We start from the raw sequence: 19,722 nt of genomic DNA on the forward strand, positions 1-19,722 counted from the left end.
TTACTGCGGCACTAGTTACTGCGGCACTAGTTACTATGGCATTAGTTACTGTGGCAATAGTTACTGTGGCATTAGTTACTGTGGCAACGGTTACTATGGTAACTGTTACTATGGCAACGGTTGCTATGGTAACAGTTACTATGAAAATGTTACTATGGCAACGGTTGCTATGGTAACGGTTACTATGGAAACATAACCTTAAAATTCAAGGTCCCAGGTCCCCAAGATTCAAGGTCATTGATCAAACATAACCTCAAAAATTCAAGCGCACAGGTTTTCAGAATTCAAGGCCTTAGTTAAAACATAACCTCAAAATTCAAGGTCATAGGTTAAACATAACCCTAAAATTCAAGGACTTAAAAAAGTTTCAAGAAAAATAGAATAAAATCCTCTAAATAGAAGAAATAGGCGAATTTAAAAGTAGAAGAAAATAAAAAAGGAATTCGCAAAGTATTGTAAGAAAATTGAAGCGAATTTAATGAAAAATGAATTGTTTTCGAATTACATTATCATGAGACACTTTGAAGAATGAACGCGCGGTGCAAAAAAAAAAGAAAAGAAAAAACCTTTGAGCTTTAAGATGTCCTTTTCTCGCATTGAGAAATAGACGTTTATCGATAACACACGAGGGACTGAATCAGCATCAATGAGCAGCGAAACGAAGAGAACTTGATAGTTCGACAGAGGTTCCTCACCCCCTCCACCCCCCCCTCTTTATATAAACTCAAATGCAATTTCGATTCAAGTTCTCCGATGAACAGGTTTTAATTTGAATATATAAACTTCCAAACTTTGCCTCTATAGTGAAAAATAATTATATATATTTTTTTAAATTATAAGTTATATATTTTCAGCAAATTACAATATACACTAAAGCATTATACAGAAAAAAAAATATTTTTAGATTATTTTTTGAGGTTATACCGACAAAAATACGAAAAAAAATAATTTCGAATGTGACCACACGTATCTTTCAAGTGCTGATAATCAAAAAACAAAATACATAACCTCAAAATGTAAAATTTTATCATTTTATGAGCAATATGTTTAAACAAAAACTAGAAAAAGTAAAATAATTATTATTTAACAACAAATTTTTGGTCAAAATTATTTATATAGAAAAATAACATTTTAGTTTGAGGTTATGTTAATGAGCTAAGTATTCTTAACCGCCATTAACGTCCAATATTTTTATCTTAACTTCAATGTAAGAATTAAAACATTAATATTTAGTGGCAATAAATTCTACGGAGTATTGCGGATCGCTTTTTCAGATTTTGAGGTTAAAATAGACATTGGTCCATCAGAAAATACAATATAGTGGATAAAATAAAAAAAACTGTTTTATAAAACTTCTTTTGAAGCCAGAAACATTTTTTTAAGTCGTCTAACCTATTCTATTGGTGGATAAAATAGTTGTACTTTCAAACTATGTTTTTAAAAACTTTCAATTTCAAAATCGTGGACTCAAAATGTCGGAAAAGTCACTGCATTTTAGTAGATATACCGAATATTGCACTACATCCAGAGAAAAGATTTCTTTGATTTAAAGAAAACAATTTCTTTGAAACGAAGATAATTTTTTTTTGTATCAAAGATAATTTGTTTTGAAACAAATAAATTTTCTTTGTATCAAAGAAAACTTTTATCAAAGAAATTGATTCTTTTGAATCAAAGAAATCTTTTTTCTGAGTGTTGTAACAGTCAAAAAGTCGTTAAATCTGCCTCAAAATGGTTACTCACGGATTTTTGAGGTCGCTGATTACGAATTCGATGTCAGTTTTTCAAAATTCAAAATGGTGGATTCAATATGGCGGACTTATTTTAAAAAATCGTTCGGATTCGCTTGAAACTTACTACTCGGGGGTTTTTGGGGTCGCTGATTACGAATCCGATGTCAGTTTTTCAAAATTGTTGCGTCTTAAAACAAAACCTCTTTTCTGTCTTAAAACAAGATTTTCTTTTTACTGTGATGTATTTGACATTTTGTTATAAATTGAAAATATACGTTTAATAAAATGTAAAATTCAGTAAAATAAAAATTAATTCTATTATTAAATGAAAATTTCGTTTAATAAAAATTCTGTTAAGTACCTATATAATAAATTCTGTTAAATAAAACCTCATTTCTCAAACAATATTATTTCTATATAAATAAATATATATATATATATATATATATATCATTTTGCACATCGATATGGCTAAAGATCATAAAATTATTATACAGAGTTGACGAGGGTGAACATTAAATTCCACAAGCTTCTAAACCGTAAATTTGTCCATTTTATGACTTTTTCATGCGTCCATATGTATATATATATAGAAAGTATATATCACTTTGATATTTAACAGAAAAGAAGCTTGCATTTATTTAAAAATTAGATTTTTTTTCTTTAAATAAATATAATCGAGCATTATATTTGTTATTTAATTTTTCATTTCATCAAATTGTGTCATCCATTTAGTAATATTTTATTTAACCGCAGTTATGTCCAATATTGAATAATTTGAAATAATTTCTTTGTCCCAATTATTATTTTTTTTTTCGATAAATTTTAAAAATAATAAAAAAGTTTTTTTCAATAAAATGCTTTATTTATAAAATCGGGAAAAAATTTTCTAATTCGAAAAATATCAAATTTTAAAAACAATTTTCAATTTATTATGTCATATATATATATTTTTTTTTAAAGTGGGCATGTATGCAAAGCGTACTTTTACGTATCAAATATTTGTGCAGACCAAACATGCTCTATGCAAAAACTGCTCTAATGGAAAATTATTATTCACTGCTTTGATATATATGCACATTTTTTATATTCACATTTTTTTTTTAATTGTCAACTGCAGGACTCGAAACACATATATATATAATTTTTTTTACGCTTGACTGAAATTTGCATTTGTTGTTTCACCCCTTGAGGTTTTGAGTTTCTTTTTCATTTTTCCTCGAGTTTTAAACGTTTTCTCGTTATCTTATAAAAAAAAAAAAACAATCATGATGTTGAGAATGAGGTTGAATCTGCTGAAAACAAAATTGGTTCCAGTTTCTTCAAATATCTCTATTTCTCTTTTACATTTTTTTTTGCCTCTCTTTTTCTCTTTAACAAAAATCAGAGCCGACTTATATTATTTCCATGGTAATTTTGCATATTGGATAAATGCCAAAATCCCATTTAGAAACTTCTATATATTCGACTATCAAACAATGAATGAATGAAATTGGCCGCAATATGCGGTCAGGCCTGCGATGAATTATATATAATATTTTTTTTATTGCAGTTTTATATATGGCAAACGTAAAAAAATTTCACAAACAAATTTTTTCAATTTTAATATTTTAAGAGCTTTCGACTGAATGAAAAAAAAAATTTATTCAAATACCACTTAATTACTAAGAAAATATTATTATTTTTAGTAATTGAATCGTATTTGAATAAATTTTTTTTTCTATCAATATCAAATAAATATAAAAAAAAGCACAAAATAAGTTTCTTGAAATAAAACGAAAAATGGTAACTGTTAAAAGTCGTCTCAAAGAAGCGCTTGATGCATTTTAAACATTCTCACAGTGTTCAATGTTTATAGCATTTGCAGTAAAGAAGCGATTCTTGTTAGACCTACATTTTTCTTTTCTTTTCTTTCTTTCTATTTTCTTTTTCTTTTTTTTTTATTGTTTAAGCTTTGCCTCTTCGTTCGATTTGAAAATCTTTCATGTATTTAGTCCATTCAGAGAAACATTTCACTTCTCTTTACGATATTTATCGAAAATTAAAAAAAAAAAATAAATAAATATATCAAATTTATAAATACAAAACCTTTTTTTATAAAAAATAAATATACAAAAATAAACGAAAAGAAAAGGAAACATAATTTTTTTTTTTGAAAAATATCTCAAGAAGATGAGAATCTAATTTCATGCGTCAGAATCATTGACAGTTCGATAAAAGCATATAATGAAGCAGAAACTCCATTCCTTTGGCGAAAAATTAAAATGTCTTTCAAGAGTAATTGACGTTAATGAAATTTATTTTCTACTATTATTATCGTATAGTTTCATTTTATATACGAAAATATTTATATAAAAACACGTTAATGAATATTGCCTTTAAATTTCTCGTAAAAACAATATATAAAGAAGATTTAATTAAGATAAAATAATAATAATAATACACCGAAAAAAATTTACCTGAAACAGCGAATGGTTTCACTAGAATAGCGAAAGATTTAACTGAAACAAGTAAAACTTTTGTTACTATAGTGAAACGTTTCACTGTTTCAGGTAAATCTTTTTTCCGTGTATTAATAATAATAATAATAATAATAATAATAATAATAATAATAATAATACACGGAAAAAAATTTACCTGAAACAGCGAAAGGTTTCACTAGAATAGCGAAAGATTTAACCGAAACAAATAAAACTTTTGCTACTATAGTGAAACGTTTCGCTGTTTCAGGTAAATCTTTTTTCCGTGTATTAATAATAGTAATAATAATAGTAATAATAATAATAGTAATAATAATAATAATACACGGAAAAAAATTTACCTGGAACAGCGAAAGATTTAACTGAAACAAGTAAAACTTTTGCTACTATAGTGAAACGTTTCGCTGTTTCAGGTAAATCTTTTTTCCGTGTATTAATAATAATAATAATAATAATAGTAATAATAATAATAATAATAATAATAATAATAATAATAATTTTAATATTATTAATAATATCAAAAATAAAAGAAATTTATCTTATTTTCATAAAAAAAAATTTCAATTTCGCGCAATTAATTGAAACCCCCTTTTTTTCTCCTGATATGTATGTTAACAAGTTTTTTCTCGATATGTTGCAACATTTATTCAATAAAACAATACATATTTTGTTTTGATAGTATATTTACTGATTGCCTGTCAATTATTATTATTATTATTATTCTCTTGTTAGAATATTGAAAATATTTCAACGACATTTATTTTTTCTTGTCTCTTTTTAATTATATATTCCTTATGCAATATTTACGTGAGTTTACTATATTGTAAATATAAAAAACAATTTATTGTAATTGATGTTAAATAACTGTTTCAATAATTGAATAAACAAATCAATAAAATTTATTTTTATTACCTAATTTCAATTTCAACTCCGAGTTTTGTTATTTCTATCTCTGTTTTATGAGAAAAAAGTGTTTCAATAAATATTTAAAAAAAAAACGAAAATTATTAATTAAAAACTAAATATTTATTTTTTTATTTTCTTTTTTTTAATCGATAAAAATTTGTCACAATCAAAATTTTTAATGACAAATTATTTCAATATTTTTTCAATAATAAAATTTTTTTTATTTATTAATTATAAAATAGAATGAAAAATCGAGATGATCTTTTTTTTTTGAATTTCCAAGTAGATGTCAATAAGTAAATGAACTGATAAACTTGCTACCTTTCAGAACATATTGTAAAGGAAATTAAATTCTATATCGATTCGTTACTTATAAACGCGTCTTTGAATTTTTTTTTTCCTCTGCACTTGCTTTTGACATCTACTTTATCTTCACTTCTTTTCACACTTTTTTTTTCTCATAATCTTTTCATAAGTCTTATCGAAAATAAAAAAATGAAACATTTTTAGTATTTTGAAAAAATATTTTCTCGACAGTTTGAAAATAAGATAGAAACTAAAAAGGGGGATTTAGCGAAGAAATTTTTTATGACAAAAAGAGCTTTCGTAAAGAGCTTTTAACATAGTAATAAATAATTAATTAAAATATAGAAAAATCTTTTTCAAATCTTTTTCATTTTCAATAATTTTTTTTTATATTTCTGGTTAAAAATACGATAAATTTGAAATAAATAAAATAAATGCATAGTCTCGAGAAATTAACAGATTTTATCAAACATTTGGAAAATTGGATACAATAAAAGCTCTATTAGCAAGAGCTTAGAGTATTATACTGTATCTATTAAAGAACCTTTCATTGTGAGATTATATAGGTCGAGGACGTTGAGAATTTCACACCGGATACACATTTATGATCCTGTGGATAATTCAGAGTGTGGGTTATAATAGAACTTCGAAAAATTACTTTTGTCTTTAATTTTCGGAGATACTTAAATGAAAATTGGAAGCCAAACAAAAACTAAGAATTATTTTTTAAAAAAAGTAACAAAATTAATTGTTAACTATAAAAATTAGAGACGAGACGAGATTTTTTGGTCTCGTGGGCAGCACTAATAAAAATCGTAAAAAAGAAAAACTAAAATTGATAAATGGAATTAAAAAAATGAAAAACAACAAAAAAACAGAAATGACAAATTTTTTATATTAACCGTTTTGCAATATATGAGACATTAGTAGAGAGGAGTAATTGAGAAACGTCGTTTATCGTACCTATATTGAATATGGTATTAATTAGCTCGAGAATGTTATTTTAATAAATCGATTATTCCATAACTCAAATTGATACGCACACAAATTACATGAAACTACTTAATCTCTCTATAATAATTACATTCTAATATAAGTCATTAATATAATAATTATCTTTTGATGAATATTTCAAAATTAACATAGTAATATAATTAGCAAAAAAATACCTGAATTAACAGAAAAAAATTAGACTTTTTATTAAACAAAAAATATTTAATTAATTCAATTATTAATTAATAATAAAAAAATTTTATTAAAAATAATAATGTTAAAAGAAATGTTTAAATAAACATTCAAATTTAACTAATATGTAATTAATTCTGTCTGATTTTGACAAGTAGAGAAATCTAAACATATAACTAATTTTGTTCAATGAAAAGTTATTTTTGCAAATGATTTAATTAATTTTATTAACTCACACTATATATAATGAAGGTTCAATATTTTTTTTTTATTCTTATAATTATAGGAAATTGACTTTATATTTTACTTCTAACATATATACAATGTAATTATTTAATTGTTCTTTAATTATAGCAATGTAGAATTGAGAAGAATATCTGCCAAGTGAAAGAAAAAAAAATTGCATACAATATAACAGAGAATAGATTAAACAAGAAATAATTTGAGTTAGATGAGAAAATTGTTTCCGCGTATATTATTGCATTGAACGTGATACTCATTATGTTTATAATAGTATATTGATATTCTCTTATACATATATTATGATGAGCTTCTCTTGCACGAGATAATAAATTGAATACACGAAAGACATAAATTGCAAATTTTTAAAAATCGTTCTTAAATTCAAATTAGCTTAAATTTTTTTTTTTTTTTGATAAATTAGAATTCGGTTAAAATAAAAAATTCTGGTGAATAAGCATTTTAGTTAAGTGCAAAATCTTATAAAAAAAAGAAAATCTTTGCATGATTTTTTATTTAAAAGAATTTTAATTTAAGCAAATTTTAATTTAACAGAATTATAATTTAATCGAATTTTATGTGACGTGAAATTTTTAAATGACAGAAATTCTAATTTAACGAATTTTAATTTGTTCAAATTTTTTATTTGTATAAATTTTTAATTGATTTAATTTTTCAGACACCGAATTTTCAATTACAAAATGGTAAAAGAAACAAATTGACAAAAAGATTTTGGCGAAATTTTTGAAAATTGACCAATTAGAAATTATCAAGAAAATCGTGATTGGTCAATTTTAAAAAATTGCGTAGCAATCTTTCTGTCGATTGTTTATTTGGACATTTATAATTTCGGACAAATGAATATTCGGCGTCTTAAAAATTCTATCACATATGAGATCTTAGTTGTTGGCTTTCCAATTATTAATGTTAATATTAAAATTATTCATGATCTAGTATGAAACACTTCCCACATATGGGGGTCTTCTTAGTTGTTTGCTTCCCGATTATTAATGTTAATATTTAAATTATTCATGATCTAGTATGAAACACTTCCCACATATGGGGGTCTTCTTAGTTGTTTGCTTCCCGATTATTAATGTTAATATTTAAATTATTCATGATCTAGTATGAAACACTTCCCACATATGGGGGTCTTCTTAGTTGTTTGCTTCCCGATTATTAATGTTAATATTTAAATTATTCATGATCTAGTATGAAACACTTCCCACATATGGGGTCTTCTTAGTTGATGGCTTCCCAATAATTAATGTTGGTATTAAAATTATTCATGATCTAGTATGAAAAACTTTCCACATATGGAGATCTTCTTAGTTCCTAACGAAATTTCTGTTAAATAACAATTTGGTTAAATACGAAAATCGGCTAAATAAGAATTCGACTAAACAAAATTTCTTCCTAACGGAATTTCTGTTACGTAAGATTTGATTAAATACAAAATCGATTAAACAAGAATTCGGTTAAATATAGATATTCTGCTAGAAAATAAGAATTAGATATTTTTTTAAAAATCTACTAAAAAAGAATTGAGTTAAAGAAAAAATCTTCAGTACTAAAATTCTGCTAAATAAAAATAACCAAAAATTCTACTGTATTAAAATTCGATTATTTAAAAAATTCCATAAATATATAGTAACAAAATTCGGTAAAAAATGGAAAAATGAATTTTAAAACATTGATAATTCATAATACAGAAAGTCGAATATAATACTTTCTATATGAATTCAGATATTTTGAAGCATGTCGAGGAAAAAGCCGCTCAGTGTGGTATGTTATAAGCGATTTTATTTATTCCGAGTAGATTCTTCCAATTCAACGAGTCAGTCAACAACCCTTGAAACGTGCTAGCAAATCGATCAAAAAACTTTTCCCCCGAGTTCCTGTTTCCGTAACGGATTACACTTGTAGACAAATCGTATAAATAAGAATTCGATGCTTCTCTCTATCTTGTCACATGTATATATACAGAAATCAAGGAATTGCATTTCTTCAGTGTATATACATTCAGGTTATCGACAAGTAAATGGATATTATATATAAAAATATTCCAATGGTTTAATAAACAGTTAAATCTTACGAATTTATAATTTATAATATCTTACGATCAAATAAATATTTATTTGAATCAAATAAATATATGTATTTGAATCGTTTACAATAAAAAAATTGTGTTAATACAAAAAATTGTATATTTGGTTCAAAATAAAACTTTTCACGAAAAGAAAGATTTATCTAGAACAGCGAAACGTATCACTATAGTAGCAAAAGTTTTACTTGTTTCTGTTAAATCTTTCGCTATTCTATAGTAAAACCTTTACGTGTTTCCGGTAAATTTTTTTTTCTGTATTCTATATATAATAAATATATTATATATACAAACATTTATCAGTATATAAAGTGGTTTCGATAAAAAATGTGAAAATTAAATAAATCTTGGGGGAATTTCATTTTCCGAGAGAACAGGCATCGTTCGAATCTCTCTCTCTCTCTCTCTCTCTCTCTCTCTCTCTTTCTCTTGGGATCGACCTCATTGCACGAACGAAGAATCTTAACTCTCGTTCAATATTTAATAAGTTTTAGCAACTTTTCTTGCTGCTTTACCAATGACGCGATGCATGAAAGGTAGATTAGGAGGTTTGGATAATAGGGTCAAAGTTACATTGAACTGATCAAGTTTCAAGCAAACGCGTCACCTTTCAGCCTTTTCTTTTTCCTCAAAGATGCAAAGAACGGTAATATTATTTTTAGAATTTTTTTTTTCTATAATGAAGATATAATCTCGGTTTACCTCGAATTGAAAAAATAATGAATAGAATAAGAGAGGGAGAGAGAGAGTGAGAGAGAGAGGAAAAAATATAGAAAGTAATTAAAGATGAAATTTGATTACCATTCATAATCAAAGGCAATATTGAAGATGAGTGGCAAACATGATTGAAATTGACATAACGGAACAGAAGGACAGAGATATCATATCATAAACGTCTTATACTTAACAAACATGATTTTATCTTTCATATACTTATTCAACTTTTATTATTGCTGATTTATTATCAATAGCGCAATATAATTATACAGTGCATTCGCGCCAATGAGTTTAAAGACACGCGTGAAAATTCTTATTTTCAAGGATTTTCATTAGCATTTGTATAATAAATGCGAACTTTAATTAAAAAAAACCGGGAAGATCAAATACAATTCCTAATATTTTTTTAAGTTCTATTTTTAAAATTTTTTAAACAATTAGAAATTGCATTTAAATTAAAATTAATGTTTTTATGCAATAGAAAACAATTATGTAACATAACCTAAAAATAATGTTTTCAGGTTATGTTTCGATGTAACATACGATGTGATTTAGGTAACATTCCCTAAAAATAATGTTTTTAGGTTATGTTACTAACATTCAATGTAAGATTCAAATAACATAACCTAAAAAGAATATTTATACATTATATTACCTGAATCGTTTCCTATTTCATAAAAACTTTTAATTTTGATTTAAATACAATTTCTAATTGTTTAAAATTTTCAAAATTAAATTATTTAAAATTTCACCGAAGCCTTTTTAAAATTTGGAATCTAACTTGTGTTCCAATTCTTTGTCTGATTCTTCCTCAAATGAATTATTTAAAAAAAATGAATTCCGTTAAATTTCGATATTTGAAAAATTGCTCGTAATTTTCTTTACTACTGTACACTATTTCAATTTCATAGAAGTTTGAAATCATTTTGCGAACCTTATTACTTCATTTTAGAAATCTGTGACTCTTATTTCAAGGTCCAATATGACGTTTGACGATAATGTGATTCTAAAATGTAATTTCGTGCACGTGCACAGAAATATATATCAGAGTGGTAAAATTGTTCATAACAAAACTAACATTCCAATTTAATGTTAAACTATGCGGAATTCTCTGTTGTGTCTCCTAATAATATTGAATATATGCCTCCTAATATAATTCATGTCAGACGCAATTCAATCACTCACAATCATTTAGACAATTCATCAACGTTGTGAGAAACATTTTCTACAAATTACTCTGAAACTTGTAACACTGTTCTCGCTAAACTATTGAGTTAAAATAAATTGTGACTAATTTTTTTTTGAATTATCAATCCTATACTATAAAAGGGATAAATATTGATGATCCATCAGCATAACTCGAATGCTATTGGTCCTATCAAAAAGTACTCCATACATTTTTATGTATTTTAATTTAATTTAATCGAATTTTAATTTAGCAGAATTTTCATTCAATTGAATTTTTAAATAACAGAAAATCTAATTCACCGAATTTCATAGTTTGTTTGAATTTTAAATTGATAGAATTTTTCTGATGCCAAATTTTCATTTAGAAATAGCCGAACAAACAATTGACAGAAAGATTTCGGCGAAATTTTTGAAAATTAACCAATCACGTTTTTCTAGATAATTTCTAATTGGTTAATTTTCAAAAATTTCGCTGAAATCTTGCTGTTGATTGTTTGTTCGGTCATTTATAATTTCGGACAAATGAAAATTCGGCGTCTTAAAAATTCTATCACATATGGAATCTTAGTTGTTGGCTTCCCAATTATTAATGTTAATATTAAAATTATTCATGATATAGTATGAAAAACTTCCCACATATGGGGGTCTTCTTAGTTGTTTGCTTCCCGATTATTAATGTTAATATTAAAATTATTCATGATCTAGTATGAAACACTTCCCACATATGGGGTCTTCTTAGTTGATGGCTTCCCAATTATTAATGTTGGTATTAAAATTATTCATGATCTAGTATGAAACACTTCCCACATATGGGGGTCTTCTTAGTTGTTGGTTTCCCAATTATTAATGTTAATATTAAAATTATTCATGATCTAGTATGAAACACTTCCCACATATGGGGTCTTCTTAGTTGATGGCTTCCCAATTATTAATGTTGGTATTAAAATTATTCATGATCTAGTATGAAACACTTCCCACATATGGGGGTCTTCTTAGTTGTTTGCTTCCAGATTATTAATATTAAAATTATTCATGATCTAGTATGAATAATTTCCCACATATGGGTATCTTCTTCGTATTTTCAATTCAAAAATCAAAAACATAACATAAAAATTTTTCGAGTTTAGGTACTTTTTGTCGCGGAGGCACTTATATAATTCAGACTTAGAAATGTACAAGAAATTTTTGCCAATTTTATACAGACACATCTGTATAAATCTTTTGGGAGAAATTTCTATGAATCATACAGATAGATCTGTAAATCTTAGAGACAATTCCATGTGACTCTTATATATTTGTGACGGATCAGTAAATCTTGTGAAGAGACATTTCAGAAATATTAAAGAAAAAATATGTCACTATTTTTAAGAAAGTAGATCGTTTTTAGTATTTATATATAATATTAATTTCATATTTAAAGTAGGTATTTCATATTTCTAAATTGTAATTTAATTTTTTAATTCGTTTTTTTAGTTTCTAAAAATTATCATTTATAAATTCATTTAAAATTAAAATTACGTATCTATATGGACTGATTTTCACATAAATATCAAAAATTTTCATATATGAAATCCTGGGCCACAGATAGAGAACCGCACCTGCAGAAAATTGATCAACCTGCAAAACCATTCGAGATTTTTATCTCCATGAACAAACTGTGATGCAGTTTCTTGGCTCTCTCTCTCTCCCTCTCTCAATCTGAATCAGCAAAAATCCGCTGATTTAGAGAGTTTTATACTACATGGAATACTTTTCATTTAGCGGTTACTTTTTTTTATCCAATTTACTTTTTCCCATATATATATATATATATATATATAACTATAGCAGGTAGATTCTTTTCAAAATGAATGAAAATAAATTTTTGTCATATAGCATTGATTTTGTAAACTTTATATTTTTTACTGACTGATTTGTCTTACTAAATACAAATTCGATTAACTACACTGAAAAAAAATTTGATTTAAATAATCATTTACTTGACTATTAACAAATAAATATTTATTTGTATCAAATAATTATTATAAGAGTCAATTAAATAGTTTTTGTTTTAAATACAGAAATTATTGGTTCAAATACAGTTTATTTAATTCAATTATTTAATTTAAAAAATTGTTTGGTTCAAGCAAATTTTTATTTGATAATAATCAAACAATAGAGTATTTAAATCAAATAATTTTTTTCTTCAGTAGAGAAATATATATATTTGTTTCAAATAAACATTTTATTTATCGCAAATAAAAACTTTTTTTTTTTCTATTTTCAACCAAATAAAATGTATATATTTGTATCGAATAAAATTTAGTAGAATGAAAGCAAAAAATATTCACTTAGTTCTTGGACAAATATGTATATATGTATATATATTTTATTCTCGAAGCGTGTGGAGAGTGAAAAAGCCGCGTCTACTATAGGAATTATTTGTTGATACGTGAGAGAGGCCAACTTAGAAACCATAACCACGTTAGAATAGTGATAGTATAGCTTTGGTAACTGGAAACCCGAATAAGGGTTTTGGCAAAACCCATTTACCGAGCCAGAGGTGAACCTCTGGGATTCAGCGGTTGTATATATAGAGCTTAGGGGACCTTCGCAATTCCATACATACGTGTCCTACTATGTAGTTTTTACAAATAGCATGTGAATCCTAGTTGAAACACACAAAAAAATAACGATTTACGTACTAATCGTGAAATAGTCTCGACAAAATATATTTATGATGCTATCAAATGGAAAAATAGTTTTAACAACTCCATACATTATTTTACCTAGTCAAGAACTCGTAATATATTTTTTCTACTCCTGCGATTTTTATTTATTATTTATTTATTATTTATTATTATTGATTTATTTAAAAAATATTTCTACCTATTTGGAGTAACATTGAATTTATTGATTGCCAATATCGCGTATTTATACTGATATATAATTCACAATAAGGGAAATAAATATCGTTTCAAATGAAATAAAATGCTTTTTTTCTATACGCTTTTTTATAACCACGGAATAACAAGAAATTATTTTATAATTGAAATTTTAATGACCAGTAATAAATTGAAAGTTTATATAGAGAATTTTTAATCTTATATAGAATATACACTGTACACAAACTTTAATATTTATTAAACTTTAAAATGAAATTGATTATTTATTAATGTTGATTTAGTTAACGAGAGTTTAATTACTTATAGCTTAAGAAGCAGGAAGTTTAAGCCAGCGATTGTTGCCATTGTATTGAAAATGATTTATGAAATTAATAATCTATTCGAATATTCATCTTTTTAAGCGAAATCCTTTTTTTTCATTTATATTTTACAATATTCGATATTTTAAATATGGTAATATTTAAAACATCTTCAAAATTGATAAAAAATAATAAATAAGAATATAAATAAATATTAAGTATTATAAATATTTAATAATTATCAATGTAAATATAGAACCATAAATTATTAATTAAAAAAAAAAATGAAAAATTTATTTTAAAAAAGTTGGAAAAAAATTTAAAATTCTAAAATATGTTAAATTCAAAAAAGAGTATAATTTAAATATATTCAAAGAATTCATTTTATCAAATTTTCATAAAGCTTCCGCACTTATAAATCTATTGCTTAATGCATCAAATGATTCATAATCAAGTTTTTTCTATTACATAAATCCCTAAAGATTACAGCACATTAATCCATAAGTGAATGATAGACTTTTGATAAATGGAGTTCTATGTTTACGTCAGTCATATATCCACTTATAGTGTAAAAAAAATTTCCATGTTTTTTATGACACTCTCCTTGGAAAAGCTTTTACGGTCATTTTTTTCTTTTATCAAAATAATTATCTTTCCCTTTAAATAATAAAAATTGTAATCAAAATAATAAGATTAAATTTTTCGAAAATATTTTTTGTGTTTTTATATTTTGTTGTATTATTAATATTAATATCAAAATTATTCATGATCTAGTATGAAAAACTTCCCACATATGAGGATCTTCTTAGTTGTTGGCTTTTCAATTATTAATGTTAATATTAAAATTATTATTAAAATAATAAAAATTCAGATAAATTAAAATTCTATTGTTAAAAATTAAGATTCCAAATATAATTTGTGATTTCAAAATGTTTTTTTTACTTAAACAATTTAAAAAAAAGAATTTCAAGATAAACTGAAAATAATTAGTTATGTTCATTCGCATGAAATTTGAAAATTCATCAAAGTTTAAACTAGTATATAAGAGCGCAAAAACTGTCAGAGGCGTTTGCATGTTGTAAAATCGCGCGCGAGACATTCTCTTAATCCAAGGGGCAAAACTTTATAAATGGCAAAGTTCATGTCGCACAAAATTTCCATGTAGACAGAATATTTTGTTGTATATGTTAGAATATATATGTATTCACAAAATTGCTCCTTAAAATTTCAATTTAAAAATATGAAAAAAAATTTATATAAGAAAATTTATGTACATAAAAAAATATTAATAAAAAAAGATCGAAGAATTTTTAATTAATCAAATTCGTATTTAAAGAAATTTTATTTAAGTAGAAATTCCATTAAGTCTAAATTTTGCTCCACAGAATTCTACTTAGTAAAAATGTAGCTAAATATAAATTCTAAATTTAGTTAAATTAAGAAAGTTGCCCAAATTAAAAATTTTGGTTTAATAGGAATTCAATTAAATAAAAATGCAGTGAAATAAGAATTTGGCTAAATAGAAATTTGTAAAAATGAAAAATTCTGTCTTAATAGAAATTCAATTAAATTTGGCTAAATAGAAATTAAAATTATAATTTATCCAATTTTTAGTTGATAGAATTTTTATGTCGACGAATTTTCATTTGTCCTAAATTACAAATGACCGAAAGAAAAATTGAGAGAAAGATTTCGGCGCAATATTTCTATCGATTTTTTCTTCGGACATTTGAAATTTCGGATAAATGAAAATACGGCGTCTTAAAAATTCTATCACATTTGAGGATTTTTTTAGTTGTTGGCTTCCCAATTATTAATGTTAATATTAAAATTATTCATGATCTAGTATGAAAAACTTCCCACATGGGGATCTTCTTAGTTGTTGGTTTTCCAATAATTAATGTTATTATTAAAATTATTCATGATCTAGTATGAAACACTTCCCACATATGGGGATCTTCTTAGTTGTTGGCTTTCCTATTATTAATGTTAATATTAAAATCCTGTTAAATTAAAAAATCTCTTAATAATTTGTCAAAAAAATAATTATTTCTAATAAAATACTTTAAAATAAAAATCCTAATTATTGATTTGTATGGGAAATTCTGGCGCTCCTTAAATAGTAATACCGTTAATTTGAAAATTCATCTTGGTAGAAAATAAATCTTGATAACTTCTTTTAATGCACCAATAAACATGATTGTATATTAGATATTATGTTTTTTAATGAGCCTACATTGAACTATGAAGTCGAAATGACTAAAGATCCTGGAAACGCAAAATAAAGAATAATTTCGCCTTGAGTCTCTATGAAACTAGACAGAGGAATGCAATTCAACTCAGTGTTAATCAGTCGACTTCGAGTCATCACAGTTGTAATACACACGCTTTCAAAAAGAATTCATTATTAATCATTTCAATTTTTCAAGTGATTTAATTTTTTTTATCTCTGTCTATACATATTTATTGATGTGACTGGCGCATTTAATCTCACTGATTCAAATAATAATTAATTTTAAGGTAAAATCTAATACTAAGAAAAAAATTAAATTCACAGTTTATAAAGTTAATGATAAATTTTAACATTTTGAAATTTACAAATATTTATCAAAATATATTTATCACAGAAACAATATCATCATATTTGCTTTGAATTTATATTTTCAGTTATTGGCCATAATCAACGAAAATTTCATTTGTGTAATTAAATTTTACTGATGTGAATTTCAATTATAAAGTCCATTTTAAATAATAAATATTGTGTGCTTGCAAAATTTGAGTATTCGATAATAATTGAAAATTTTCATTCAAGAATTTATTTTTCATAAAAAAAAAAGAGTAAAAAATAATAATTGTATTTTTAGATCAAAATTCGCGGGAAAAATAGGAAGTAAACAGGCCTATTATTGTAAAAAAGCATTTAATTATGCAATTTTGTAATATGTGTGCAATTTTTTAATAGATTTATATCTTAAAGAAATCTCGACTTGTATCATTAATAACGTGAAGGAATAGAGATTTTATAAGATAACGCGCGTTCATTTTTTATGTTATACCACAAAGATTTTTTTATGCTTTTTTTAATATATATATAGCATTATAGCACGGTAGTGAAAAATCGTTGTTAATTATAATCTAGTAAGTGTTTACGGGATCATAAATATCTGCCAACAAAATGAAAGTGTTTTTAATTTTCAGAAGAAAAAATAAATATAAATATAAAAATTTCATTTATATGAAAAAAAATTATATGATTTAAGTAACTGGTTACTTGACTGTTACAAAAAAAATATTTATTTGTATCAAATAAATAATTATTTGTATTAAATAAATAATTATTTGTATTAAATAAATAATTATTTGTATTAAGTAAATAATTATTTTTTTTAATAACGAAAAAAATAAAAATTTTGTCATAAAAAAGATTTTAACAAATTTGTTATACGAAAAATATATTCGCAATTATTGTCAAGTGATTTATTTTTTTATTCGTTTAGCTTATAGCGTTAATCGTATCATTTAAAACAAATTGATATTTACTCCAAGTTTCACATGGTTTTAATTAGCAATTCGTTAAAGGTGGAAGGTATTCGTGGATTTATGTATCTATATATGTAATGGTATATAAACGGTAAATTTCCGAAAGTGTACAGGTCATTTCAGGAAAGGGGTTTCTCTCCTGAAGGATCATGCATATTCAAGAGCAATAGTGCGGGATTCATTCGATCTACGTTATCGATATTCGTCCGACGACGTAAGGACTGAATTGAGAGAGAGAAAACGGAATTTGTTATATATATATATAAACGAGATCGTACTTGTGTGTATCGGGAAATTCGAGAAGCTTCTCTTAGCACACACAAGTCTCCAACCGAATTAATGATCGTTTGCTATCCAGGACGTATTTAACCAATATATTTTACCGTTCCAACCATTGGAAAAAGTTTAGCAATGACTTTTCAATACCAAGAAAACGGGTTTCAACTGTATTTTCTCTCCTTCTTTTTCTCTATGGTATAAAATTGATCTTCAACAAGAATTACGAACAAAAAAAAAGAAAAGAAATCTACACCCAGAGAAATTGTTATAGAATTTATTTGCGAATTAGGTAAAAATGTTTCTTTAACTATATTTATTTTTTGAAAATAAAATAAAAATACCATAAAATTAACCAATAAATTAAATTAATAATAATTAATTAAATAAAACAATTCAGTACACTATAAAAAAAATTATTTCATTTAAATAATCCGTTAATTTACTAATAACAAATAAATATTCACTTGAACCAAATAAATATAGTAAAAATCATTAACCTGTTACATTCAATCATTAATTGAATAAAAAAGCATCGAAATTCAGCTAAACAGAAATTATAATTCATCCAATTTTTAAGTCGCTGAATTTTCATTTTTCCGAAATTATAAATGACCGGATAAACAATTGACAGAAAGATTTCCGCGCAATTTTTCTATCGATTATTTGTTCGACCATTTGTAATTTCGGACAATTGAAAATACGGCGTCTTAAAAATTCTATCACATTTGGGGATTTTCTTAGTTGTTGACTTTCCAATTATTAATGTTAATATTAAAATTATTCATGATCTAGTATGAAAAACTTCCCACATATGGGGGTCTTCTTAGTTGTTGGCATCCCAATTATTAATGTTAATATTAAAATTATTCATGATCTAGTATGAAACACTTCCCACATATGGGGGTCTTCTTAGTTGTTTGCTTCCCGATTATTAATGTTAATATTAAAATTATTCATGATCTAGTATGAAACACTTCCCACATATGGGGGTCTTCTTAGTTGTTGGCTTCCCAATTATTAATGTTGGTATTAAAATTATTCATGATCTAGTATGAAACACTTCCCACATGTGGGGGTCTTCTTAGTTGTTGGCTTCCCAATTATTAATGTTGGTATTAAAATTATTCATGATCTAGTATGAAACACTTCCCACATATAGGGATCTTCTTAGTTGTTGGCTTTCCTATTATTAATGTTAATATTAAAATCCTGTAAAATTAAAATTCTCTTAATAATTTCTAAAATTTTTTGTAAATATAATGAATTATTATAATTCTTCAACACGTTTCAATAACAAAATTAGATTTTCCATACATTCGATTCATCAAAACCTTAAAAAAGGATAAATTTTGTTAATAACAACTTTAATGCTCAAATTACTATTCACAATTCTTTTCAATACATTAGCCTCATTAATACTCCTTAAACTTTTTGCCATAAACTTCTGACATGTTAATGAAATACAATATAAAATTGTTAGTAAAAAAATATTATATCACTATTAACTTTTAGATTAGTTTTAGAGGTTACCGACAAGTTCTTTTTTTAAATTAGAAAATACAATAAAAACAAATAAATATTAAAAAAACAATATAAAAAAAACTTTAGTTTTTACGTAATTTTTCGCGGATATTTACCTTCGACTATAATAAGGCGAAGAAAATAAAAGTTTATTACACCCCCACGTTGGATTCATTGAAAGTTGTTCGCCCTAAGAGAATAATTTTGTCGCGGCGCCCAGTTCACAAACTTCTATACATAAACCATATGCCATTGAAACTTATATAACTGTTGCTTGTAAAATTAATTGCAAAAGTATAAATATTTTTTTTTAAACTCGCCGTAAAAAATAGAGATTCA

General features: G+C 25.0%; 1 protein-coding gene across 2 annotated transcripts in view; it reads left to right on the forward strand.

Annotated features, from left to right (window-relative positions):
• LOC127285081 (cysteine-rich venom protein DIS1-like) overlaps positions 1-19,722 on the forward strand; it is a 44,688-nt gene that overhangs the window by 4,916 nt on the left and 20,050 nt on the right. Inside the window, exon 1 of one of the 2 annotated variants that reach the window (XM_051310895.1) lies at positions 16,398-16,563. The exons of the other annotated variant lie outside the window; for it this stretch is intronic. The gene's annotated coding sequence lies outside the window, so the exon portion shown is untranslated. Of the gene's footprint in view, positions 1-16,397; positions 16,564-19,722 lie in introns of those variants that run through there. 2 annotated transcript variants of the gene reach the window in all.

This window comes from Leptopilina boulardi, unplaced genomic scaffold, assembly GCF_019393585.1.
Source record: "Leptopilina boulardi isolate dan_hultmark-lab unplaced genomic scaffold, ZJU_Lbou_2.1 LbouV2_330, whole genome shotgun sequence".
NCBI classification, from domain to species: Eukaryota; Metazoa; Arthropoda; class Insecta; order Hymenoptera; family Figitidae; genus Leptopilina; species Leptopilina boulardi.